Raw genomic sequence first — 19,570 nt, 5'->3', positions numbered from 1 at the left:
TTACAACCCGAATCTCAGTGGTATTTTGGGGCTGCAAGATTTGATCTATGCATTTTTCAGGCTACAAACAGGTAGACCAATAATGTTCTTGCCTTCCAGAACTGCACAAGGAACTATGGACCCAGCAAAAGGAACAGAGAGATGCTCAGTAGCTTCTTTCTCCAAATGCGGCGCCTTCCTTCTTAAGGACGAGAGAACGTCAGATTGATAGCTCCACCAAACTGAGAGGTAAGCCTATGATTTAGGGCTGGCCCCTTTCTTTAATAACTCAGCAACACCTCTTGAATTAAAACTCTCACTCTCTCTGTGCAGCTTATGCCTACTCTCAGCCAGTGTATTTGGCTTCTGCAGCACCTTGTTCTGCCAGATATATTGTGGAAATTATTATGATGGTTTTTTCCACTCCAGTGAAGCAGACGTCTGGATCTCTTTGTGAGCCTCTTGATCCTTATTCCTTACCACCCCCACCAATATGCAACCAAAGTCTTGTTGGCTCAATGAATCTATATGGTCTCATTTTATAGAATCCCCAAAGAAGAGAAATATGGCTGTGTTTTCCAGAATGTTAATTGATAACAGTTCTTGGCAACAGTACTCTTCCTGGCTTTCCCTCTTTAACCTACTCCTTCCACCCATAATAATAGCATCATTCCTGAGTAGATTGGCACCAGTCTGGAGTTTCTCTCTCCCTCTCTCTCTCTCTCTCTCTCTCTTTCTCACCTCTCTCTCTCCCTCTCTCTTTCTGTCTCTCCTCTCTTCCCCCAGCCCCACCCATAGGCCCTTCATTCCTTTTTTCCTTGCTCTACTGATTATACCTGGACTATTTAACTTTCTAATATGAGCTGGTTTGTTGCACACTCCCTGAACATTGTAATGGTGTGAATATTAATAATTAGAAGAGGCCTCACTGAGAGGTGTTATTCCCGATTTCAACCATACTTCATTGTCAAAGTTAAGGAGAGGTCTTGCATCTCTGTTCACTTAAGAACTGTCTCCTCTAGCCAGTTATCTTTAGATTCTGTAGTTGAGTTGAGTTTAGACTCTGGGCTGCGAGTGGGAAGAGGCAGGAAGTGTTTCACGTAGGTAAACCCTACACAAATCTGGCTTTTCCTGTCTAGCTCATCTTAAATATGGGGCATCAAGAGGGAAATCTATCAGGGGGTTTCTGTTGGAAAGTAAGCTGGGGGATCAAGTGGCCTAGTGTTTTATTCCAGCTTTTCTCCAGATGATCTCCAGATTTCTGGCCTTTACCTTCTCTGGGCTTCAATTTCCTCATCTGTAAAATAAAGGGTGTGATAAATCACCCTGTAACATTCCTTCCAACTCTAAATTGTTCTGGTTCAAAATGTTGAAAATTTCAAGTTAGTATAACCATAGAATTAAAGTTTTTTTTTTTTTTAATCTAGAAGCGCTCTTGGGGATCATTTGACCCAATCCTTAGGCGTCCAGATGAGGCTCAGAGAAGCACAAATCACAGAGCTGGTGGTGCCAGAGCTGACTCTAGAACTCCTGTTTCCTTCAAGGATTGCCTCTTGGAGAAAGGGACATTAACAAGATCACAGGCACTTTGTTTTCAACTCTTGGTCTGTAGTAAGGCATCATCTTATAATTATCTACTCATGTAATCATCATCATAATCATTGATCACTGAGAGAATTTGCTACTACCCAGGATAGTGCTGTTGTCTTTTGGAAATAATCAGTAAAATGTGGGGCAGGTGGGACCACCTTAGTACTGTTTTTTTAAAGAGATAAAATTTAAGTTTTTTGAAACCAAAGTTGGTGAATATTTTATTTGCAGAAACTTTCATATTTTACCTAGATGTTTTGGCATCATGTAGATCAGATTCCCTGACTAGTAAGGTATTTCCTCATAAATTTAGAAGCAACCATCCTGGGGTAGCCCCAGTTTCTTTGGTAGGAAGGAGAATATAATATACAATAATGTTTTTTTTTCCCTGTCTCTCTCTCTCTCTCTCTCTCTCTCTCTCTCTCTATATATATATATATATATATATATATATATATATATGCTTTATAAGTAGCATATTCTCCAGGAAAATAAAAAGTGGCTTCTTAACATACAAATTCCAGGGACCTTTGGAATAAGACACCAGTTTTGTATGTGTGGCAATAGCCATACAAATTTTGGTAATCAAACAAATTTAGGGAACTATGTTCTGGGCCAATGATCTTATTCTGATCTACCACTATGATTCTTTTTGTGTCATAAGCAACCTGACTGGCTCCAAACATCAGTTGAATAGTTTTGTTTTGTTTTGTTTTGTTTTGTTTTGTTTTTAATCTCTGCCAGTGGCTCTCACACTTTAGCCTACCTCAGAATTTCCTAGAGGACATACTAAGAAACAAAATGGTGCAACCCCCAGCGTCTCTGATTAAATAGATCTGGGGTGTGGTCCCATAATTTGCATATTTAAACAAGTCCAGGGGTGATGCTGATGCCTCTGGTCTCAGGACTATACTTTGAGAACTACTGTTCTACCTATGCCTTTTGGCCAAGAGCTTGCAGGTGAATACTGATTGGTGAATTCAGTGCACAATGCAGGTGATGGTGAGTTTGGCTGGTGTTAAGTTTGGTCCCTGTAAGCCAGACCAAGAACAACTTTACTATCCTGTTATCACATTAAATGCTAACTCAGCTGAGATCAGGGGTTCCAAGAGCTTTTGACAGGGAAACTTGAGATTACCTGGGCCATCCCCTGTCTTTGTGCAGAAAATATATTATTTCCCTCCTACTCCAAGACTCAGAGAGGTGATTTACCTTGCCCATGATTACATAGCTGTTAACTGCGGTACCAACACCAGAACCTTGACCTCCAGCCTCCCCAAGCTTTTCATGACAGTGAAATTAACATTGATAGCGACTGCTTCCCTTTTGCTTTCAGAACAATCTTCTCAGCAAATGTCTACCTGATTTCAAATGGACATTTTCCAGTGGTCATTTGGCCGAAAGGATTAGAACTTTCCATTAATGTCATTGCTCTTCAACCACATATGTCCTCATAATGCCAGCCAGCTATTTTTCAGTATGTTCAAAGTGTAAGATGAGGGAGCGTGGACATAGCCATGCAAATTTATCTATACTTTTAGAAAACAGGCATATGTTTCACTAAATATTATCATCATATTGAAAAGACAAACTGTTAGGTAATTTACTCCCTCTGGTCTGAATATGAAAAGCTAGGGAATATCCTGATGGAACTTGCTCATCTGGTAGTACAGGCAATAAAGATTTTGATCCTATAGATTCCAACTTCAATTATGCAGCAACATTGTTGGCTGGAAATGAAAGACCAGACTTCTCAGCCTCCTGTCTATCCCTAGCATTTCTTCTACCTTCTACATCTTAAAGAGTGAGACGCCTGGCTTCCTGCACCCCTTCCAATTAAGAGGGATAGATCATGAAATATTCTCTCCTCACAGCAGGTCAGTCATGGTAACTACATAACCAGAAATGAACGATTTCGTAACTGTGATGTTGATAAATTTTTAAGCAGCTCTCTCTGCAACTCTCCACTCCTGAAAAGAGATGGCATAGCTTTGAGTCTGAACAGAGTTGGGGGGAAGAGAGATGGAAAGCAGAACTAAAGACTTCATATGTGGGGACAGTATGGTTAAGAGTGGAATCTCCTACCCATTTTTTTGTCTTTGTTTTTAGATTTTGGAGATCATGCTTTTTTATTTTATTTTATTTTATTTTATTTTATTTTATTTTTATTTTATTATTTTTTTTAATGTTTATTTATTATTGAGACACAGAGCATGAGCAGGGGAGGGGTAGAGAGGGGGGAGACACAGAATCTGAAGTAGGCTCCAGGCTCTGAGCTGTCAGCACAGAGCCTGACACTGGGCTCGAACTCAAAACTGCAAGGTCATGACCTGAGCCAAAGTCAGTTGCCTAACCAACTGAGCCACCCAGGTGCCCCATACTTTTTATTTTATTATTTTTTTCCCAGAAAGTTCTCAAAAAATCAGTGAACAATTCTGAGTCCAGAATTGTTTCTCTCCATGGAAATCTTCAGTAAAAGGTGAAAGATTTTATGCAATCTGAAGAGAAACCAGAGTATGGAGATCATAATTTTTAAAAAAAATCTTTTATGTTTATTTATATTTTTGAGAGAGAGAAAGACAAAGTGCAAGCAGGGGATGGGGAGAGAGAGAAGGAGACACAGAATCTGAAGCAGGCTCCAGGCTCTGAGCTGTCACCACAGAGCCCAACATGGGGCTCGAACTCACAAGCCATAAGATCATGACCTGAGCTAAAGTCAGCCACTCAACTGACTGAGCCACCCAGGCGCCCTTGGAGGGCCTACTTTCTAACGCAGTATGAACCAGTGGTGAGAATCTTAACGCTAATGCTCACAAGAGCCATTGGAAAGCGCTAAGCCCTGAGTATGACTCTGAAACAATTTTTCCTATAACCGATTGGGGCTTCTCCCCCTTCCCCCCATTAAATGTATGTGCATATAATATGCAAAAAAAAACCTATTTGACTTCAGAAACCTAGTTAGATTTACTAGAACACAAATTACAATCTCTTGAACTGAAAATCAAAGTCAGTTATTTGGTATTATGTGGACTAGACTGGTATTGAAATTTTCCACTTTTTTTTTTCTTTTTAAGGAGGAGAACATTCTCTTTTCTCTTCCCCATGGTTTTACTCTCCTTCATTGTCCCTGAAACTTTTCCACTTTTTAACGGGTTGTGTTGATATTTTATTGACGTACCTACCTAGGTTTATTTTTGTGAGTGCAGTAAATTCTACCAATCATGGAGCTGTTTCGGTGATTGTACAGATAAAATCCCTGAATAAACAGTACTTGGAGGGAACTTGTGTGACCTGGTTTTGTCTGGTCATCTGTATGGTTATTGCATTTTTGTGATTTAGGAGAAAGGAGGATTCCATCTGATAAACTCTGGTGGGGAACTATGATCTGTACTAGTCAGAGATGCTACATGATCTTCAAGGGCTAAGGGGATTGTGGTGATGTGGTTTACAGGTCCCCTCACTGGATATTAAGATTAAACCCTGCCTGGCGAGTTCAGCTGTTTCTGTTTACCCAGTACTCCCAGCCTCACACACAAACCCCCCCATCTTGATTATTTATTTCGTGTTATTGGAGCTTTCTTTTTGGGCTTTAGGAAAATGTCATACGTTGAGGGAAGGGGTGTTGCATGGGTCATGACTTTGACATATTCTTTGGCCAGTGCACAATCAGAAAACACTTTCAGGAATTCCTCATGCTGGGAGCAGTTACTAAAAAAAACTTAACTAAAAAAAAAATACATACATTTTATGTTAATTTTCACTTCTTCCGTAAATAGTTTTTTCCACTTTGCAAGGATAACAACTGCTTGTGGAGAGGTTAAACAATATAGAATAGGTTAAAGAAAAAAAGAAAAAGCCCCTAGGAATCGCATCATACTCTCAAAGCCTTTAGTCTCTCTCTTCCATGTATATGTGTATACTCATGCATGAGCATAATGGTAAGCACATGTCATACTAATTTTCCTCCCCACAGCACAAATAGAAACAATGGGACATAATTTAATATGGTAGTGGTAAATATTATCTCCATGAAATGGTGCTTTAGTTTTAGCAAGATCTTTAGTTTTAGGTTCTGTCCTGACAGTTGTGAAATTATAGTTACATAGATAAGTTCATGCACTACCACATTCATGTACATCTTTGTGTGTGTGTTTTATTACATTTAAGATGGCTATAGGGGCGCCTGGGTGGCTTAGCTGGTTGAGCATCCAACTTCAGCTCAGGTCATGATCTCACGGTTTGTGAGTTCGAGCCCCGCATCGGGCTCTGTGCTGACAGCTCAGAGCCTGGAGCCTGTTTCGGATTCTCTGTCTCCCTCTCTCTCTGCCCCTAACCCACTCGCATTCTGTCTCTGTCTCTCTCAAAAATAAATAAACATTAAAAAAAAAAAAGATGGCTATAAAAAATCCCCCCCCCCTTTGGGCTTCTGGTTATTACGTTGTTTTTTTTGGAAAATATTATAAAAGAGATGGGGATACATTGTGATGTGCATCTGCCATTTTCACCAGACAATATTTGATGGAGATCTTTCTATCTGTAGACTTAGAAGAAGATTTTATATATATATATATATATATATATATATATATATATATGTACATATGTATGTATATATATATAAACATACAGTATATATTATATATACATTATATAATAGTATATATGATATATATTCCTTTGAAATATTCTCTTATGCAAATTTTCTATAATCTATAATTCTCAAATTTGTTTTATTTGATTATAAAAGTAATATACACTTGCTTTAAAACATTTGAAAACACTACAGAAATGTGCAAAATAAAATGTAAATTTCTTCCCCCTAGTTTCTTCACTCCCTTCTAAGAGTATCTACTATTAATAGTTTGGTATGTATCCTTCCAGTCATTTTTTTTTTTTTTTTTTTGAGAGAGAGAGAAGTCACGTGTGTGAGCTGGGGAGAGGCAGAGGGAAAGGGAAAGAGAAAATCCTAAGTAGACTCCACGCCCAGCACAGAACCCAACTTAAGGCTTGATCCCACAACCATGAGATCATGACCTGAGCCAAAATCAAGAGTTAGACGCTTAACCAACTGAGCCACCCAGGCACCCTATTCCAGACTTTTTTACTTTTGATACAAACAAAAGTAAATAATATGTTTTTTTTTTTTTCAAAAAATGAGGTGATACTATAGTATAATGTGATTCTGCAACGTACTATTTTCAACCAACAATATATCATGAGACATTATCAAAGTATCTTCTTTCTTTCTTTCTTTCTTTCTTTCTTTCATTTATTTATTTTGAGAGAGAATGAGCATGAGCAGGGGATGGGCAGAGAGAGAGGGAGAGAGAGAATTCCAAACAGGCTTCATGCTGTCAGCGTGAGCTTTGAACCCACAGACTGTGAGATCATGACCTGAGACAAAATCCAGAGTCAGATGCTTAACCAGCTAAGCCAGCCAGGCACCCCAAAGTGTGTATTTTTTTTAATGACTGCAGAATAATCCAGTAGTATGGACCTATCTTCTATTGATTAACATTCTGGATTCCACCCCCCCCCAATTTTTACCTATTATTTTTGTTCACTTGTCTTATAAAGATTATGTTCATTTAAATTTTTTTAACATTTATTTATTTTTGAGAGACAGAGAGAGACAGAGCATGAGCAGGGGAGGGACAGAGAGAGAGGGAGACACAGAATCCAAAGCATACTCCAGGCTCCGAGCCATCAGCACAGAGCCCGACAGGGGGCTCAAACTCACGAACGGCAAGATTATGACCTGAGCCGAAGTCAGACACTTAACCGACTGAGCCACCCAGGCGCTTTGAAGATTAAGTTCACTTAATATGTTGATACATGAGACAAAATGCCCTCCAGGAAAGTTACACCATTTTATATCTTTACCAAAAGTGCAGAGAGGATCTATTATCTGGGTATCATATATTTCTTCTTTTATTAATTTGGTAAAGAATAAATATAATCTCCTTGTTTATTTTATTTCTATTTCTTTACTAATTAAGTTAAATATCTTCTTATATGTCTATTGATCATTCAGCTTTTCTTTTTTTTTTACAAGTATTTTTTTTTAAGTTTATATATTTTGAGAGAGAGAGTGTGTGTGTGTGTGTGTGTGTGTGAGCAGGGGAGGGGCAGAGAGAGAGAGAGAGAGAGAGAGAGAATACCAAGCAGCACAGAACCTGATGCAGGGCTCCATCTCATGAACTGTGAGATTATGACCTGAGCCAAAACCAAGAGTCAGACGCTTAACCAACTAAGCCACCCCTATACCCTTCAGCTTTTCTTTTATATACTATCCATTCTTATGCTCATTTTCAATAGAAGTAATTGACTTTCTCTTTTTAACTTGTAAAAGTACTTCGTGTATTGGAGAAATTAGTTATCTGTCATAAGAGTTGCCAATATTTTCCCAACTTATTTGTCATTCAACCTTGTTTATAGTAACTTTTGCCATACAGAACATACAGAAGTTGCTTCTGTTTGTATGTTTTATGTGTGGAGTCAAATTTATCAATCTTTTCCTTTTTGGTTCAAGGGCTTCATGTCAAGCCTGTAAAAATCCCTCATCACCCCAGGATTATACAAAGTACTACCATATTTTCTTTCTCGTACTCTCCTGCTTCCATTCTTCTACATTTAATTCTCTAATCCATCTGGAATCCATCTTGGTATGAACTGTGAGGTATGGGTCCAACTTAATTTTTTTCCCAAAATAGTCCCAAAATATTTCCCAAAAATATTTTCCCCCAAAAAATAGTTCCAACAGCCTTTATCAAACAGTCCATCTTGCCCCCACTGATTTTAACTAATTTTTTTAAACATGTATTTATTGTTGAGAGACAGAGAGCAAGCAGGGGTAGGGCAGAGAGAGAGGGAGACACAGAATCTGAAGCAGGCTCCAGGCTCTGAGCTGTCAGCACAGAGCCCAACGCGGGCCTTGAACTCACCAGCTGTGAGATCATGACCTAAGCCAAAGTTGGACGCTTAACCGACTGAGCCACCCAGGTGCCCCTTAACTGTCTAATTTAGTGTACACTAATTTTCCAAACACACTTGAGTCTACTTTTGGACTCCATTGTGTTCCCTCGATCTGTCATCTGTTCCTGTGCCAATAACACAATGTTTTAATTTTTGTAGCTTAAAGATATTTTCTTATATCTGGTAGGACTACTCCTTTAAAAAATATTTTTATTTCCACAAGTTTTTTTATTTTTATTTTTTGTTTTAGACAGAGAGAGCAAGCGGGAGAGAGGGGCAAAGAGAGAGAGAGAGAGAGCCCCAATGCGGGGCTCGATCCCATGACCCTGGGATCATGACCTAAGCTGAAATCAAGAGTTGGACACTCAACTGACTGAGCCACCCAGGCACCCCTCCACAAGTTTTTAAATTGAGGTGAAATTCATGTAATATAAAGTTAACCTTTTTTTTTTTTAATTTAAAGTAGAATTAACACTTAGCATGGACCCCAACGCGAGGCTTCATCTCAAGACCCTGAGCTGAAATCAAGAGTTGGATGCTTAACCAACTGAACCACCTAGGTGCCCCAAGTTAACCATTTTAAAGTGGACAATTCAGGGGCATTTAGTACATTCACATTGTTGTGCAACCATCGCTTCTATCTGGTTCCAAACATTTTAATTACCCTAAGAGGGAAACTTCATACCCACGAAACAAGTTTTTCCCCACCCCACCCCCACCACACACACAAATTTTTAACACAAAAAATTAAACTTATATTATAAAATCCCAGGCTTCAAGTCACTAGATTCTACTCCTGAAATCATTATTGCACTATATGCTAAATAACTTGGATGTAAATGAAAAAAAAAAAAATCCCAGGCTTTAGATCCACCATGTGTTAAGGAAGCTTAAAAGTCCAAGTCCAAGTTCAGAATTATAGAGAAGCCTTTCCTTTCCTTTATTTTATTTTATTTTATTTATTTATTGAGAGAGGGGGGCACAAGGGAGTGAGGGGCAGAGAGAGAGAGAGAGAGAGGGAGAGAGAGAGAGAGAGAGAGAGAGAGCTAGAAGCAGGGCTCACTCACAGTGGGGCTCATGTTTTTTTACCCAAAGTTGGGCTTGTGCTCACCCAATGTGGGACTCAAACTCACAAACTGCGAGATCATGACCTGAGCTGAAGTCAGATGCTTAATGACTTAGCCACCCAGGTGCCTGAGAAGCCTTTCGTGATTAAGGAATGCCTCTGTATCCCCCAAGCTTACTTCTACGTCCCCAGTAGCCCAAGACTCAGCTCGGATTCTTTTAATCTACTGCTAAATTGCTTTGTGATTTTTCTTAAGCATCTGTGACTTGTGTTATGTCTCCTCAACCACCTTGTAAACCTGCTACTTTTTTTCCCTCCAGCCCACCCTCATAGCATCTGGCACTAGCTTTACACAGTCACGGTCTCATTAAAATATTGTTGATTGATTGTTATCAAAACTTCCATATTGGATTTAGTGGGGTGTCAGGAGACTGCATGGTGCATGATTTAAATGGGAATTAAGAGGGAATTCAACATACAGCATTTTACTTTCAGATAATATACTGCTAGCTGCCATTTATTAAGTGCCTATTAATTGTCCTGTCATACACATTAACTCACTGAAGAATTCTTACAACAATCTTCTGGGGTGGAGGTTTTCTGATGATATTCACTGAGATGAAATAATTTGCTTAAAGTCCCTGGGTTTAATGTCGGATCCACACTTTGAACCCAGGTTAGGGTTCTACCCTGCACCTTCTACCATGCTTCATTGTGTCCATATAGTCTCTCCATCAAGGGCTACCCATCACATTATCCCAATGAATGTTTTTACATTCATTGTTTGTTTTTTTTAAATGTTTATTTATTTCTGAGAGAGAGACAGAGACAGAGACAGAGCATGAGCAAGGAAGGGGCAGAGACAGATGGAGACACAGAACCCAAGACAGGCTCCAGGCTCTGAGCTGTCAGCACAAAGCCTGATGTGGGGCTTGAACTCACGAGCCATGAGATCATGACCTGAGCTGAAGTCGGAGGCTTAACCGACTGAGCCACCCAGGCGCCCCTACATTCACTGTTATAGTCAGGTTTGTCTTGAAGGAATGTGCTTGTCTCACAACCTTACTTCATGCCCTGGCCAAGCTATCAAGGATCAAGTTCATTTCTTGCTTTATTATGTTCTGTGTTCTGGATGGAGTCCCATGCTGGCTGGCCCAGGTGTTAAAACTGTCACCTTGGCTGGAGCTGGAGCTGCTATGTGGAGTCAAAGCCAGGCACAGCAACCACCAGAGGGATGGGAGACATCATTTTCCTAAAGGGAGGAATCCTGGGAGCTTCATCTCTTCTCAGTCATCCCATATGTAGCATCTCCCTCTTTTCTTCTAGAAAAATGTATGAAGTTTGGGGATGTCAGAGAGCACTTTGGAGAAATTTAGTGTAAACGAATCAGAAATATATAGATTGGCTTTCCCGCAGAGGAGACTCACATTTCAAAGTAGAAAGGAAAATATATGGGACAAAGACTAGATGGGCTTCTGAGTATGGCAGGGTGGGGTTGGGGTATTTCAGCAAATTCCAAGAAGTGGGCCATACCAGCCCAACCTGCCCTTCACAGTTGCAGAAAGACAGCCAGCTCTGGGACGTGTAGTCCTGGATGTGTGTTCTCAGAGGACAGAGGCCCTACATATGGAAGTGAGAGGCACGGGTTCAGGATGCAGTAATACCACTTGGCAGCTCTTGCGACCTTTGTGACTGGACAATATCATCACTTGGTCCTGGTAAATTTCTTCATCTGTTTAAAAGAAGCAGGGGGTTATTTAATGATAGCATCTTTCCCACCTGCTTGTGTGGTTTTGTGACATGTTTCCAATTTGCTATAAACTAGTAAGCCATTATCATCATTTAGATGCATACTAAAGACTTTAGAGAGATAATAAGTGATGATAATGAACAAATTAGGTCAAGTGGACTGACAATTTTTAAAATGGCTATGAGACTTCTTCAGGGCGCCTGGGTGGCTCAGTCGTTTAAGTGTCTGACTCTTGATCTCAGCTCAGGGCATGAGCTCATGATTTGTGAGATCGAGCCCCACACTGGGCTCTGTGCTGACAGTGCAGAGCTTGCTTAGGATTCTCTCTCTCTCCCTCTCTCAAAATAAGGAAATAAACGTTAAAGATTAAAAAAAAAAAAAAGACTTCTCCTTCAAGGGATGTTAGATGAGAACTAACATGAATAACTGTATGTTTATACAGATGACCCCTTTTCAGCCTGGATTTCTGACATACATTCATTTAGTAATAACAGGACCCAGTTCCCCATGCTGAGTATAAGTGTGCTCTGGGGGATGGGGGGATGGGTGGAGCATGGGGACTAAAAACCCTTAATGCTGGAAGGAAACTTAGGAATCATTAATTCCTATTTCTTCATTTTTCAGATAAGCAAAATGAGGCCCAGAGAGACAAGGTAATTTGCCTGAGACCACTCAGCTAAGGCTGAGCTGGGGCTCAACCTCAGCTTTTGGTTCTTGCATTCTAGTGATTTGATAAAATAGTAAATGATAGTGAACTAATTGAAGAACGCTTTGAAAACATTGTCAAATAGGTCACTTTGCACCCGTTTTTCTTCTGTCCTCGGGGAATGCAGAGATGGCTGATGCCTGATTGGTAAGGTAGGGAAGAATTGGCTCCCACAAAATCCACATCAGACCTCTTTAAAACTTCCAGGTGTCTTGCTTGCATGGAGAGGTTTCTCAGATCTCAAGCTCATCTGCAGTGAGCCACAGACCTGGGAGCTCCAAATGTCTCTTCCCTATCCTCCTCCTAGCCTTCTCACCCCAGGAGACAAGCAGGCTGATTTCATTCCCAAAGGAATGACTAAGTGATCATTGGACTCAGACCAGCATAGGGAGAAATAGTAGGAATATGTTCATGGCTGTTTCTGTAAGCCTCAGAAACCTCCTTGGCCAGGCAAAAGATAGGATGATAATGGAACAACCATCATCAAGCTATAAGAAACACACATCCTGAAATGGGTCTGGTTCTAGTTGGGAAATGGAGACCCCTTGACTTGTAATGGTTTTGGCTGCATTTTTGCTGCTCTTTTCTGACCCTTAAGGTTCAGCCCTGTGCCTGGTGGGTGCCTCACTGGTTGCTTTCCAGTTTCCCAGCCTGGATTCCTGCTCCCTGACACTTGATTTCTCAGACTATATTTGCTTTTTCTATCTACCCACACTATGCTACCTTCTTTTTCCTTTCTGCCCTAGGACCCCCAGATTTGACCTCTTGCTTGTTTAACCCATGGTTCGTTCCTTCCATCCTTTACTCTCTACTCAGGATTTGAGTTTTTGTCCCCACAACTTACTCAGCTGCCTTCCCTGCCTGCCCCTAACTCTGACCCCTTCTACTATGGAAACTTGTTACTACTCCATTTCTGGGGTGACTCTTCCCTGCCACATCCTCATCTTACATTCCCCATGCCCAAACCCCAAACTGACAAGAACGTGGGACAGCTATTTGCCAGGTACTTTGCCGTCATTATCATCCCCCACAGCCATGTGGTGTCCTTACTCGGATGTGGCTACAGGACATTGCCCATCTCTCCTGGCCTGTGTGCCCTCCACAATAGCAAATCATCAACAGCAGACTTGGAGACCAGTTGCTTTGAGTGCAACAAAGCTCCTCAGTCCTCCCAACTCTCTTAGATCCAGTGCTTGGCATGGGGGAAAACAGAACCAGGTTGATTCTTCTCCCTAGCCATCCACAGTGGCACCAAAAGGAGAAAAGGCATATCAAGCCATGTTGTACATTTGGAACAATTAATTAAACGTCCCCCACCATGACCCTCTTTGCCTTGCAGAAGCGGAATGTTTCAATGTCAAGATGGCTGAGCGACGCCTGGGTGGCTCAGTCAGTTAAGTGTCCGACTCTTGGTCTCAGCTCAGTTCTTGATCTCAGGGTTTTGAGTTCCGCCTCTGCATTGGGCTCCATGTTGGGCGTGGAGCCTCCTTTTTAAAAAAAATTTTTTTTAACATTTATTCATTTTGGAGAGTGAGAGAGACAGAGCATGAGCGGGGGAGGGGCAGAGAGAGAGGAAGACACGGAATCTGAAGCAGGCTCCAGGCTCCGAGCTGTCGGCACAGAGCCCGACGCAGGGCTTGAACTCACGGACGGCGAGATATGACCGGAGCCGAAGTCGGACGCTCAACCGACTGAGCCACCCAGGCGCCCCGGAGCCTCCTTTTTTAACAAGTTGAAAAAGATGTGTGTGAGAGGGCACCAGCTAGAGGGTTATTGTCAGAATCTGAGATGTAAGGACCAGAACCTGAACTGGAGACATGGCCCTAGTGTAAACATGACGAGAAAGCAAGAGACAGATATGAGACATTTTCATGAAAAAGAGCAACAGAACTTGGAGACTACATGGATGTAAGGGATAGAGAGAAGGATCGGTCAATGCCAAGGCCATTGTTGGAATTAACCAGGTTAAGGTATCTCCAGCTGCATGGCCCCCTGAGCACCTGCAACCAACTGGTTTAAAACCTAACAGTTTTCATCTCCAAGCCAGTTCTTCCTGTTTCTCCCCATTTGATTCAGTGGATCTAGCACTCCCTTAGCTCTCCACATTTGAAATTCTGAAAGGTCTTTGACTCCATCCACAAGGTCTTCCTGAAATCCAGTATATCACAAATCCTGCTGATGTTCCCCTTATAATGTTTCTTAAAGTCCTCCCCATCTTTTTATTCTGAGTGCTCCCACCCTGAGTTAGGGTCTCAGAGTTTCCAGCCAGGACTATTGCCTCAGTTCTACCTTCGGTCTCCCTGCTTCAATCCATGCCACACTCAGCTGCCACGTCATCCTTCCAAAACACCACTTGAAACATGCTACCTTCACTGCAAAAAATATGCCCGTGACTTCTGTTGTGTGGGAAATCAGCTTACTGCAATGGTAGCTTCCCAAGTTCATGACCAAGTGAGCTATCTCTAAGGTCGCAAAATAGAAAGGATGCATAGATTGAGTGGAAATGCTCAAATCGTATGGTTTATTAAGTCAAATTAAAACACATAGCAAGAAACAAGGGGAAGGGGAGGGATGGGACTACTTTATCAACTTAGGGTAGTGTACAAGCAGGGTGGAAGGAACACACTACCTGAATTTTGGGGTATGCAGTGTCTATATATTCTGTATCTCTCTGTGCTGCATCAGGCTTCTCTGTTGAAATTATAAGGACCAGAGTCCTTATAATTCAAGCTAGGGGACCCACAGAATGAAAGTGCACTGGGGGCCAGTGGCACACATATGAACAAGCATGCGGGGCCATAGCTGTAACTTGCTATTTAGCCTCCTGAGCAGCCATGAGTATATTTGTATATCTCGGCAGAGTAGACAGGGAACATACCAGAGTAGATGTCACCAAAGTGTCATATTAAAACCTCATGTGGGGCGCCTGGGGGGCTCAATCAGTTAAGCGTCCGACTCGATCTCAGCTCAGGTCTTGATCTCAGGGCCATGAGTTCAAGCCCCATGTTGGGCTCCATGCTGGGCATGAAGCCTACTTAAAAACAAAAATGAAAAAACACCTTATGAACATCGAGTCCTCATGTACATATAGTCTATCCTGAATATTATTGCCTCTGGTATATTTAGTGCCTTATGTATCTTATGCATGTTTAGGATGTCATAACTATTTAGTAACTTTTATGCATTTAGTGTCCCATGACTATTTAATACGCAGGCATCTTGTGAATATTAGTCATCTCTTAGTCCTACCACACATGCTCTACTTGACCTCGTCCTAGGTGTAACAAACATGTTGCTTACTAGCCACTCACCTATACTTAAAACATCTTAAAATGTTTCGCTCATGTTTTAAAAACTACCTTATTTCTCTTCTATAACAGGATTGAATAACCTCAAATCGTATCCCCACCTTCCCTTTGCCCACAGTGCTGTAAACTCCTGGTTCACCCCCGCTGCCCCAAATCTGCTCCTCCTTCAGACTTTCCCATCTCCAAAATGGCACTTCCAGACCTCAGGGTGAACCTTGACAAACACTCTCCTTACCCTCTTCATAAGCAGTTTGTCCTCAAGACCTCACCTCTCCACTCCTGAGACACACTTCCACCCCCATCCAAGCTGTCGCCAGCCTTCTTCTGAGGCAACTGCAGTTCGCTGCTGCTGCTTCCACTCTTAGCCACTTCAGTCCTGTCCCACACAGCGTCGCAGACTGATCTTTCTCAGAAGTCAATTGGATCATGTCACTCTCCTGCTTAAAACCAGTCACCGATTCCTCATTGCCCTGAGGGTCAAGTCCGAAGTTCTTAATGTGGTGTCTGTGGACCTGTGAGATGTGGCTTGTGCCACTCCCCAGCCTCACCTCGGCACCCTCTCCCTTCCCAAGGCTCCTCCACATGATCTCTAGTTTCTTCCTTTGGGCCTTCATATTTTCTATTACTTTTACCGGGAACGCCCCTCTTGCTCGGGATTCTGTCTCCCTCACACACACACAAACCAGGGCTACTCATTTTTCAGGCTTCAGCTTAAACGTGACTTACTCAGAGAGGCTGACCCCCCAGCCTATTGAGGGCCTGCATTGTTCTGTCTCATAACACCCTCTCGTTTTGTTTCCTTCATAGCATTTATTCGGCTGTGGATTTATTTAAAAGCTGCCTGGCTTCCAAGCCATAAAGTCTCATTAGGGCAGGGATCTGTTCCGTTCACAGTAGCCCAGCCAGCGCTTAGCACAATACCTCACACATAGTAAACACTCACTAAATAGTAGTTGAATGAGTGAAGGAATGTGAGTAAAACGTGGATTTCCTTGGCCTCATGTCGCCAACTTTAGTCCCTTTCCGTGGATTTTGTGGCCAGAGTTCTGGGTTTGAATTTTGACTTTCCATTTATGAAGCATGACTGTTAGTGAGTTACTTAACCTCCTTGATTCTCAACATTTCTCATGTATAGAACAGGGAGAGAGATGCGCACCTCACAAGTTGCAGTGAGGACCCAGTAAGATGAGGTCGGGGAGAGCCTTGGCGTGGCGACTGACCCCAGTGCGGGCGCTCAGTCAGCACTTGTGCCGTCACTCCTTTCTCGTCCTGCACCCCTGCACCGTTACTCTGCTCTCCATCAGGCCGCATTTCCTTCTTCTCAACTTTATTAGGTCCCAGAAGGTCTCGCTCACATGTCTTCGGGGAGCCTCCTTCAGCAGTTCAGCCCTTGGTGGGTGCTCATTCCTCAAACCGTTCACCTGCTCATTTCCAGTCCTTGGAATGTATAATGGTGACCTTTGTTGGTTTTGTTTTTAAATCTTCCATGTGTCCTGTTTCTCCCAACTAGACTCCAAGCCCTTTGGCCACAGGATTCCCATCTCAGGCTTCTTGTCTCCCTCACAGTACCTGACTCAGTGCCTTACAAAGAGATGCTCAACTCCATGTTTGTAAGTGCCCCCAGGGTATCAGGCACTGTGGTAGTTTTCACATTCATTGTCACCTAACTTCATCTTCCCTGAGAACCCACCAGGTAAGTATTACTATGTCTGTTGGGAAAACAGAGGCTCAAAGTATAGTAATCTGCCTTAGGGCCCCCAGTGAGCAGAGAGCAGTCTGTTAACTCTGTGTGTTTGCTTGATAGCCTGGCACATCACAGACGATCGATAAATAGTTGTTAGTGCACTTCCCACCACACCATATTGCCTGTCTCCGGAAGTATTTATTCATGCTGAGGATGGTCATTATCATGTTCTCACTTCCTCCCTACCAAGAACTTGGCTGAAAATCCCCTGTCCTTGAGCCTCTCCACTAAAGCCCTCCCAGTGTCCTGTACCCCAAGTTCACACTCAGTTTCCTATTTGTGCTACATCTCGTTGCTAAATTCTCATAGACCCTGACCCGGCCCGCCTCTTGTCTCCCCACAAGCCCTGTTCTCCATATCTTTCCCCCAAGAAAGCTTTTCTTCCTCATGGCCCTCCCTTCTCCCATCCCCCTTCCAGTCCAATTTTACTTCCGGTTGCAGGGATTAAGAAACACACCCCCACCTGGAAATGCCCTCTGAACTAGAGCACTTATGTCCAGGACATGTCTAAGGTTCTTTAGAGGGAGAATTATTACTACTCATTAGTTGGATAGCTTGAACGAGGCGTATCTCCTCTCATAGCCTCAATTTCCTCACATATAAAATGGTAAGACTCGCTCACATTTATCAAGCACCTACAAAAGGGACATAAGCATTGGATATATTAGAAGTCAATAATAGCAGATGCTTACTCAGCACTTTTTGTGTGCAAATGCTTCACATGTATTTATTCACTTAATCCTCACAACAACCCTACAAGAATGTTGTTTTTTTTAATGTTTATTTATTTTTGAGAGAGAGAGAGCGGGGGAGGAACACAGAGAGAGGGAAACAGAAGATCCGAAGTGGGTGCCATGTTGACAGCAGAGAGCCCAAAGCAGGGATCGAACTCACTGTGAGATCACTGCCTGAGTCCGAGTTAGATGCCTAACCAGCTGAGCCACCCAGGCACCCTGAGAATGTTATTATTAACACTATTTGACAGACAAAAAATGGAGGTCTCCAATTTAAGTAATTTTCCCTAGATCACCCAAGCCAGTGGGTGGTAAAACGGGGCTTCCAAGTGCAGCAGTTCTGGCTGCGGAGTCCTTGTCTTAACCACTGCCCTATACTACCTCTTATTTCCTCATAAAACGAGAGGGGCTAGTTAAAAAATAATCCCCTAGATTTTTATAGCTCTTTTCCAATCCTAAAGCACTGTTCATACTCCATACCCTATTTGATCTTCAAAACAACCCTAGAGGTAGATATTATCAGAGCAGTTTATGGGGTAAGAGCTGAGACTTACTAAGAGGGTCATGTGTCCAAGGGCACACAGGGGGTGAGGGCAGAGTCAGAACTCGAACCCAGGACCGCTCATTCCCAGCACCTCTCCCGCTACATCTCTGATGCCACTGTCCTTTCTGAGTCTCCTCCGGCTCCAATGTTGTACACTATCCTTTCCTCTCTCTTTTTTTTTTTTTAAAAGAAACCCCAGTGTTCCTCAAAGAATCCCCTGCCCTGTCACCCCCACACCTTCTCTGCGCAGTGCGTGCTCACAGACAGCACCAGGGGGTGCTATAGACTAGCACACAGGGACGTGCTGCCCTGGGAGCCCCTGCTGGAGGAAACAACCAGAAGCTTCCCTGACTGTTCCTTTCTTTTTAATTTGTTTATATTAAAAAAAAAAAAAAAAAAAGTTTTTTTGTAAGCACTACTTGTACATAGTACAAAATTTTAAAGGTAAAAATGAGTATACAAGGTACCTGCTCCCCAGTTACCCAGCTCATCATCCTGGGGGGCAAACCCAAGAAGTTTTCTAGTGTTTCTTTCTAGAGATATTCTGTGCTCATGTAAGCAAATATGTATTCTTCTTCCCACACAAATGATAGCATACAAACATGCACGCGTTGTTTTTTACTGCTCATGCAAATGGTACCATACTATGCACACTATTTTTCCTGTAGCTTCTGGGGGTAATTTATGTAGCAGATCAGTCCTCGTCATAATTCATAATACCTGTATTGAATTGAATGGATAAACCATAATCAATTTAACCAGATCCCTATTATTTTCTATCTTGTACCATTACAAGCAAAGCTGCAGATAAATACACTGTACGTAGGTCACTTTGCACATGTGCATATCTGCGGGATAAGTTCGCAGAAATGAGATTGCTTGCCTCCATACAAATTACACACATTTGTAATGCTGATCAATACTGCTAAATTGCCTTGCACAGAAGCTGCCTGTTTATGGCTGCATCAGCAGGGCATTGGAGGGTATGTTTCCTACACCCTCACTAACACAGAATCTTATCAAGACTTCTGATCTTTGCCTTTCCCATAGGTGAAAGATGGTTTCTCACCACGGTTATAATTACATTTCTCTTGAAATGAGGATCCCCTGACCTCTGGGATTCATTCATGCAATCTGTAATTAATTAGCAGGTGTCTCCCATGTGCCAGGCACC

At 42.2% G+C, this 19,570-nt stretch overlaps 1 pseudogene; it reads right to left on the bottom strand.

Annotated features, from left to right (window-relative positions):
• Positions 1 to 3,962: 3,962 nt before the first annotated feature.
• On the bottom strand, positions 3,963 to 4,087 carry LOC122486287 (annotated as a pseudogene).
• Between the last annotated feature and the right edge of the window lie 15,483 nt (positions 4,088 to 19,570).

The sequence above is a fragment of the Prionailurus bengalensis genome, chromosome E1 (assembly GCF_016509475.1).
Source record: "Prionailurus bengalensis isolate Pbe53 chromosome E1, Fcat_Pben_1.1_paternal_pri, whole genome shotgun sequence".
In the NCBI taxonomy this organism is placed as follows: Eukaryota; Metazoa; Chordata; class Mammalia; order Carnivora; family Felidae; genus Prionailurus; species Prionailurus bengalensis.
Note: the sequence above shows the minus strand (reverse complement) of the source record. Positions and strands in the feature narration are given on the sequence as shown.